Below are 8,408 nucleotides of genomic sequence, written 5' to 3'. Positions count from 1 at the left end.
TTTTCGGTCTGTATTTGGTGGCCTTGGGCAGTTAGAGATTCGGGCAGGATCCGGGGGACCTTAGATGTGGGGACTGACTGCCTGTGACCGTTACCGAGGCTGAGTCCCAGACCAGTGCACACAGACCCAGCAGGGTAGCTGCCCAGCCACTGGCAAATGACAGCTCTGAGGGGACAGTCCACTCTTTGCCAGCCTTCCGGGCCCCCGACATGGTGCCAGCCCTGGGAGGAGCGACTCTGAGGATGACAGTGTGTACAGCTCACAGCTGGGGAGGCTGTCTGTGGACACACGGGTTTCGGTTTGTGCAGAAAGCCCTCTGCATTCGCCTTGACGGCAGCCCAGCTGCCATTGTGGCTGTTTCCCATTCTGAGGAGGGCCCAGCTTACCAGGCCCTCCAGAGGCAGGGTGGTCCTACGCAGGCCAGCCGTGCTGCTGTCCCTAATGAGATAGTGTGAGAAATACGGATGAGTTTGCGAGTGGGCTCCTTGCAGGAAAGGCTGAAGTGTAGGAGTGAAAAACTTTCCAATAAATCAGTCACAGGGAAGGGATATCTTCAGACGAGCCCCCAGGAAAGCACTGACAGCTACCAGGATGCAGATAACGAAACTGCCTGCTAGGCCCTGTTTGATTGAAAAGTTCCCCGGAAACATTTGTCTTTGTGTAAGACGTTTACAGCCAACATCTGCTTTCTGTAATCTGCTTGCTTGCTTGTTCAGAAGACCACCAGGATATGGTCTTAAGCTTTATAAGCTGCCTCCTCTGGAAGCTCGGGGCTGATCTCCTCTGACCCTGCGTGGTAGAGAGTCAGTCGCCGGCCGGCTAATAAAGGCTCATAATTCATCTCAATTGGCTCCATGGGTCTTAGAATCGGTCGCGCCACAACATAAGGGCACAGCAGCGGTCCTAGGGACTGTGACAGCCACCTTCGGCTGACGTTGGCGAGGCATCACCCTTGTCTTGCGGATGAGGAGACTGAGGTTCAGTGAGGCTGAATCCCCCACCTGTCACACTTGAAAGATACCGAGATGGGATTAAAACCAGTTCCGTCTTTGCATTTTCACTAGCTTGTGGAGAAATCTCTGTCTTCCTAGTCTCTGGCTATCTCGGTACTGCTATCCTTGTGACTAAATAAAGAAGCAGAGCTGAGCACTGTCGGGATGATTATTTCAACGTGCCCCTTACTGATTCTCTGGAATTTAGCATCCCAGCATGCGGGTCACTTGGGCTGCGGCACTTTTTACTTATGAAATTTGTGGCTCTTTTCCAACTCATGTTTTTCTGGTTTGCGAACTTCTAGAGATCCTTATGGTGTCTATCCTCAGGGTGCTTTCCTTTCCTTCAGCTGTGCAAATACTAAGGTTATTAACATGCTGAACATCAACAAATGGAAGCATGCGCCACTGGCCGTGCGGGCCTCTCCTTCCTGTCCTGGCCCACGTACGCTGCACACAAACACACTTGCCACGTTCACTGCCAAAAATAAGAACCAAATCCAGCTCCATCCAAATAACCCATTTATAGGCAAGCCCAGTGTTTTACGTGTTTTCCTCTGCAAAGTTGTTTCTTTTGCTTAAGCATTTCCTCCTAGGCTTTTAAATTAAGCCTGAAGGTAAACAGGGGAGGAAAGGAAAGGTAAACAGAGCCCAGTGACCAGCTTGTCAAGGACAGAAGCTAACGTAGCAGAGTTGGGAACTTGGAAGGAAATAATGCTTCGTATACAGGAATATTAAGAAACAAATTGCCAAAGCAAACCCGCAAATCATTTTTTTCCTTCGCTTGCATAATCCCAGCGTTTATCCAGAGCTTTGTCACATTTCCTGTCCCGATTCTAGCCAGCTGGTATTTTTCCTGTCTACAGAAGCTTTTTCTTTGACAGTTTTTCTCACCTGCAAGAAAATTAACCCTGCTTTTACATACAAATTTAGCATGACCTAATTAAGTAAAATTTCATTAAAGAAAACATGAAGTTTTTTTTTAAGGAATGTTTAGTGACAGGATCTGGATTTATAGCCATGTCTCACTTACGAGAGTCTCAGCATCACGACTATAAAGTAGGGACAATCACAGTATCATCAGGCTGTGGCACCGCATAGGGCTTATCTCAATGCCTGGCACATACTGAGTGTGTAATAAATGTCCACTGTTATTATTATCACCGTCAAAAAGTGCAACGAGCACAAACTTGGTGGTAAAGGAGTGACGATCAAAATGTGTGACGTCACCTTAAATAATAATGGCTTACTGCCCATTTCGGATGAGACAACAGAGAGGTGGTCACATGCCAAAGGTCAGATAGAAAAAATAAAATGATTCCTTAGCTTTTAAAGATTCAGGTGTGACAGATATTAATACACAGAAATACAGCACGTGTGGATCAGAGGAAAATTTGCTTAAAAATAAAATATCCAGGTGAAAAGCAAAGGGGCTGGTGTATGTGATGAGTACTTATCCTGTGTGGGAGAGATTTATCAGTGTGTCACTAACAAGATCCGGCAAATAGCTTTTCTTATTCCGATTCTGTGCTCATCAATACAAATGGCCACTAATCCCATGTAGTTTGCCTGAATCCCCAACCAACCTGCTGCTTTTTCTGTTAAACTGTGACATATTTTAAGAGTAAAACATTCAGCGCTTAATGTTTGTTGAATGAATGAGCGAATGAATGGATACATAAGAAAAAGTTGAAGTTGGGAAAGAACCAGGAGAGCAAAGTTCAAGAGGAAAGAGAATTTTAAGGCATTGTCAAGTTCTAGAAAGAGATCACAGAGGATGACATAGGAGAAAAGGTCATTGAAATGGGCAAAAAGTAGGTCACTGGCAGAATTTAGATGCCTTTTTAGTGTGGAGGTAATGGAACCCAAATAGAATGAATTTAAGACAGGAATGAGCAGACAGTGAGTGTTAGCTGCCAATGGAAACTATTCGAAAGGACCAGCCATGAACTAAAGGGCAGAGAGAGAACAGTTGCCCGAAGGAAAGCAAGTCGCGTGCACGTGTGTGTGTCTTAGTTTCTCATGTGTTTTGAGATTTTTCTTTTATTGGGAACTTTAATTCACAATAAAACACAACCCTTGGACTTTTCTAATTCATTCCTCCAGAGTGGGTTTGTGTTTCTGCCACGTGTGCTGAGGACGTTACAGACCTGGCTCCAGTTGAAAAGGGTCCAGAAATGAAAGTTTCCAGCTTCTGAGTTCCTTACCTCACACAGTGTGAATTTTGTTTCTGAATCCATGTCTGACCCTTCCTGTGGCTGCAGATTCCCAGGAGAGCCTTTACTCCGCACAGTCAAGTTTCTTCCAGGCAGTTTTCTTGGCTGTTTGCCTCTGTGAGGGCTCTTTAGTCGCTTATGTGTGGTGAACTCTGTCCTGTGTGCATGCCTTTTCCTGAGCATGGTTCAGATATGAAGATGCAAAGTCCTAGGTGGCCTGGACATAGGGTTCTCCCCAGGCACCCAACTGCTTCAGCTCTCCCTGCCCTGGGCTCCGGCTTCATTCATTTTTAAAATGCTTTTACTATCTTTGTCTAGCAATTTTTCAATGAAGTAAGAGAATTATGAGTGAATTGGGTTTTTTTTCCAGCAGCATTTAACTCAGGGGGAGAATGGTACAGATGTTTGTGGCAGCTGCCCTCCTGGTTGCAGTGGGCTGCCAGTGGCGGGCGCCTGGAAGCGACTCTACCAGTGACCAGAGCTGAGGAATTCTGAATGGCGTACGGGTTGGAGCCACTGCTGGGAGGCCCGTAGGAGCCCAGTGCCCACTCTCCCACACAGTGACTGAAGCTCTGGTGTCAGGCCACCCTTGGGGTTGACTTTTCTCGTCTCTGAGGTGCACTGGTTATCCATCTGTCCTCCCGAAGTCGCAGAGCTTCCGGGAGATTCTGGGCCCCCCGATGCCACCTGGGGGCAGCGTGAGCCCCTGCCAGCCGTCCAGTCGTCTTTAGCCTCCAGCAGTCTGGCCCGTCGACCCCGCATGACGTGGAGCAGGAAGGGCCCAGAAGCGCCGTCTAGAAGGTCGGCCAGTCTCGTCTCTAAGACCCGTCCCTCTGAACGTCAGCCCTTAACTGCCTCCCTCTTCCTGGCACTTGCTCAGTGAATGAGCCCCTTGTGTCACTCAGCGGGGGAGGGGCTTTGGACTGAAATCTTCAAAAGGGGCTGCATAGCTTTGTGAATGAGAGCAGGCTCAAGAAATGGGTGCTGCCGTGACTCGTTTAGAGCCATTTGGGAAGTGGTTCTGACGATGCGAAGGAGCCAAGGCCTCGCCGGCTCCTCGGACACGGATCGTGTTAGCTTGGAACGGGTCTCGCAGCGTCTCCACCTCCTCACGCTCCCATGAGCACCGCGTCAGGGAGGCGCTCGCCTGACCTCGTCTCCGCCCTTTCTCTTCGCGCATAGTTCATAGCCGTGTTGTGTGACTCTGCGTTTTCAGTCCCACTGTTTCCCTGAGCAGCCCGAGTTCGCATCCCCCTCGCCGGCCTGCGCCTCCTGAGCCAGGGAGCGCGGAATCCCGCCGCTCCCGCAGGTCCTGGGCGCCCGCCTGCCGCCTGGGCTCCCCTGCTGCTCCCCCTCCTCCAGCTGCCCTTGGTGTGCCCTGAAGCAGGCCAGGCCGGCCAGGAGGGGCTGCTCGATGACGGCATAGAGAGCTGGTCTGTTCGTCGCTCGCCTTCAGTATGCCGGAGCTATTCCTGGCATCCTGGCATCAGAATGGTCCTGTAGGGGCTAAAGACTTGCGGCCTGCGTTTGGGGTCACGTCCATTCATGCAGACAAGTGCTGGGCGTGGCAGCCCGTGGAACCGTGAGGTGACACTGGTTTTTTAAGTGGATGCTATGGCTCCCACGTACACAGTCACTCCGTAAGTGGCTTCACTCTGCGACGTGAATGGGACCATCTTCCTTTTCACTTCCGAGCACGCCGTCTTTGGGATTTCTTGTTCTCTAGCTGGTTTTGACATTCATCACATCTCCTGTACCAAAGTCGTGACTGTTGCAGATGGGGAAAGAGACGGAGTATAGCTGAAGGGGATGGGAAATCCACCCCACCCCCGCCTCGTCCCTGTCCCCCTAGACACAGTCTCATTTCCGTCTTCCTGAAAACCAGAGAAGTTCTCGATTTTCCTATATTTTGTTGAATTTTCTTTCTCTTCTTTGTTCTTAGAGCTCTTAATTCATACCTCTGATACGGGATTTACTACCTAATTATATGTTTTATATTTGTCTCAACTGCTTGATAATAGGCATCATATTATATTCACCTTCGTATTGTATCTTTAATTAATACCTAGCAAAATTCCTCCCTGTACATAGTGGACATCTAATAAATGTTTGTAGAATTAATCAGTGAGATCACTATTTCCATACATTTTATCTGCCTCTGTTTATTATATAATTGTTACAATGCATGTTTTTTATGAACTGCTTTTTTAAGGAAACACGTCAGGTCGTGTTATTTGAAGAACGTGCTCGTTTCTGGATGATTCCTTTCTATGATGAGCGCCATAGCAGTCAGCTGGTCGCACGCTCACCAGAGTGTTGGAGCCATGGCAGAGGTGCTCCCGAGCCCCCGGGGCCATCTGGAAGGAAAATCGTACTGGTCGGTTGTCACCTTTGGTGCGGCTCTGGCCTGGCCCAGTAGCCTGGTCCTGACTGGCGTGATGGTCAGCCTCTCGGCAGCCAGGAGCCGGCTCTGGTTATCAACGGCGATGGCGAAAGCCAAGGACACGCTAAAGGACGTGTCACCCTGTGGCGCAGGTGCCAGGAGAGGAAGGAGCTTTCCCAGGGTCATGCAGTAGCCCGCGTGGGAGCCTGGTGTCCAGCCCCGCGTTTGACTCTGCTTCTCGTCCCTGACTGCTGCAGGTTGTGTTCCTGTCGGGGAGGGTCTCCTCCCGTGAACAGGCAGGAGTGGGGGTGACGAACACAGTTTGTACTATCTCAGGAAGCGCGATCCGTACGGGGGTTTCCTGGGGGCGGCGGAGACTTTGCCTCACTCTTCGTAGACGTGACCGTCGTGTGTCTGACCCCAGTGCACAGCAAGCGCCAGTGCTGTGAAGCACTTTAAACTCAGTCAGTGTCTACCGGTCTGTCGTGCACTTTAACAGAGTGCTTATCTTCTTAGCCTGTGCCTTTTCTTACGAATAAGAAGAGGAAACATTAATTTTTCTTAAAAATATGGAATTCAGAAAGATTTCTTTCGGAGACGTTTACAGGCATTCTCAAGGAGGATTCTGTGAAACCTTAGGTCACTTCCTAGATTTTTGTGGTCTTCCTTTTTTTACAAGAAAACTTCTTATAGAAAGAACAAACAAGATCAAATTCTTCTCATTGCGCTATCTTTCCCGGTGGAGATCTTCCTGTTCTTCAGCTGCTCTTCCGTTAGCACTCTTAACGGTATCTCGGTCCCCTAGCTGAATTTTTAATCATTCGATGTTTTACCACAATTCCACTAATCAGTATATTTCAAACTCGAAAACACAACTCGATCTCGATCCCAATCCCGATCCCGATCCCGATCCTGATCATAACGCTCCTGATTTCACTCTCGAGTCCTGCGTGTTGTTTCCCAATCGTTTGTAGTAGTAGTTCTCAAACGGGATCCGGGCATGTGCGGGGACGTCCCTGGTTGTTACAGCGTTGGGTGGTGGGCAGAGGCCCAAGATGCTGCCCCCGCCCAGCGCGTGGGGCCCCGCTGCCCATGGGCACCCCGTCCACGCAGCCGGCAGCCCTGGCGTACACAGAGCCTCACAGGGAGCGTTGCTCTGCTCCCTTCTCAGCCCCTATAGAGCACTTTGAGGGACTGCGTGAAAAAGCGAGCAGTTCCGATTTGTACATTCAGATGAAAGCTGTGCTTCAGAGCCAACCAGACGGAGGGCGAGCATGGGACCCAGAGCCTGGGCTGAGGGGCTTGCATGCTCCCCGGAGAAGGGAGGCCTTTCCATAATGAAAGGAGGAAAGAAGGAAACAGTGAGTGTGGGTGCACGCAGTCTTGGGGATGCACAGATGTAAAGGAGAGGCCATCTATTGAGAAGGAGGTGGCAGTGCTGATCCGGGAGGCTTAAGAGTACTGAAAGTGCCGTGGCCCCTGCAGAGGACGGGCTGTGCTCACGCTTAATGAGCGAGCACCTGGTGATCAGGCCGCTCAGGGCTTGTGCTGGAGAGAGCCTCCTGGAGAGAGAGGAGCAAGGGCTCATTCTTGCCTCGTGGGCCAGGGTGTGTGACAGCCATAGCAAGGGACTTGGGGACCAGTAGAAAACAAAGGAGAAGCCCGGTTATAACCGCTGGACGAAATCAGAAACTGGTGGTTCAGGGAGATGACTGTCATTTGATGGCGGAGCCCAGGTTTATGGTGCAAGGTTGATTCTCAGTCCCACCCGCGATGGGAATGGGGGTCTTACTCATTCAGGCTCAGGTGTTGGTTCCCACGGCCACCAGAGCAAGCCTGGCATGTTGTGGATGTCTGGTAAGTGTTTGCAGAATGAACAGGTACTGCAGATACACACACTGCAGAAGATGATGGTCTGCTCAATGAAGCTGGTTCGATTGGTATTTTCTGGCATTTTGAAACTTCAAGAGAAATAACTGGTGCAAGGGACAAGCACAGTGTGTACTCTCAGACCCAAAGGAGGGCCATCTGACCCGGCCTTGAAAATTCAGAGGGCTTCCGGAGGACGGGAGCGTTGGTTGTGCCAGGGATGAGGCAGGATCGTTTTATTTTCATGAGGATGGGTCCGGGCGGGCTAAGGGAAGCAGGACGGACCCTGAGAAGTTCACCCCTTCTTCTGCCAGAGAAAAATGTGCAGGGCAGGAAGAGTCAACAGACACTACGAAAGCAGGAGCCTCACACACGGTAACTGTGAGCCAGCTGCCTGTATCACGTACTTTACCAGGGACCGTGTATGTCAGTTCCGAGGTCACATTGCTCTCCAGTAAGGAAGTCCGCTGAAGACGTGGAGGGAGCCCTCTGTGGGAGGGGGACAGGCTTTTGCTCTTGGTGTCATCGCCTGAGTGCTAAGTCTTCCTGCCACGGCGTCCTCTTCAGCAGCGGGATTTGTGTTTCTCCTGTGTGACGTTAATCGGTATCAAAACAAAGCACTCGGCATCCTTGGAGTAAGGAGTACTAAGCAAAATTTATTTTCCTGTTCGAGGTAAATATTCAGCCACGTCCTCCAGAAAACACATTTCTTTGTACTAATCCATAGTTTAGATATTAGGTTATAGGGAAGAAACGGTTGTATTTTTCTGATGAAATAAAACCACTCATGCTCCTTTAGGCTTGATGTTTTAAGTAGTTGGACCTAATTCTTGCTAATGTGCCTTTTTACATTGGCTGAGCACACTGGCTGCACCCACCCTGCGGGCTGTCACAGCACTCCCCAGGGAATAGCGCGTCCTGTGGGCTGAGGGGCACGGCTGTCCACTG

General features: G+C 50.1%; 1 long non-coding RNA gene across 5 annotated transcripts in view; it reads left to right on the top strand.

Moving 5' to 3' along the window:
- LOC120616201 (uncharacterized) overlaps positions 1-8,408 on the top strand; it is a 65,667-nt gene that overhangs the window by 42,054 nt on the left and 15,205 nt on the right. Inside the window, exon 5 of one of the 5 annotated variants that reach the window (XR_005656513.1) lies at positions 5,421-5,442. The exons of 2 other annotated variants lie outside the window; for them this stretch is intronic. This is a non-coding gene — a long non-coding RNA (uncharacterized LOC120616201). Of the gene's footprint in view, positions 1-3,578; positions 5,353-5,420; positions 5,443-8,408 lie in introns of those variants that run through there. 2 more of the 5 variants (XR_005656509.1, XR_005656508.1) reach the window with 2 other exon arrangements.

The sequence above is a fragment of the Pteropus medius genome, unplaced genomic scaffold (assembly GCF_902729225.1).
Source record: "Pteropus medius unplaced genomic scaffold, Ma_sr-lr_union100, whole genome shotgun sequence".
NCBI lineage: Eukaryota > Metazoa > Chordata > Mammalia > Chiroptera > Pteropodidae > Pteropus > Pteropus medius.
The sequence above is the reverse complement of the archived record's forward strand: the minus strand, read 5'-3'. Positions and strand labels throughout refer to the sequence as shown.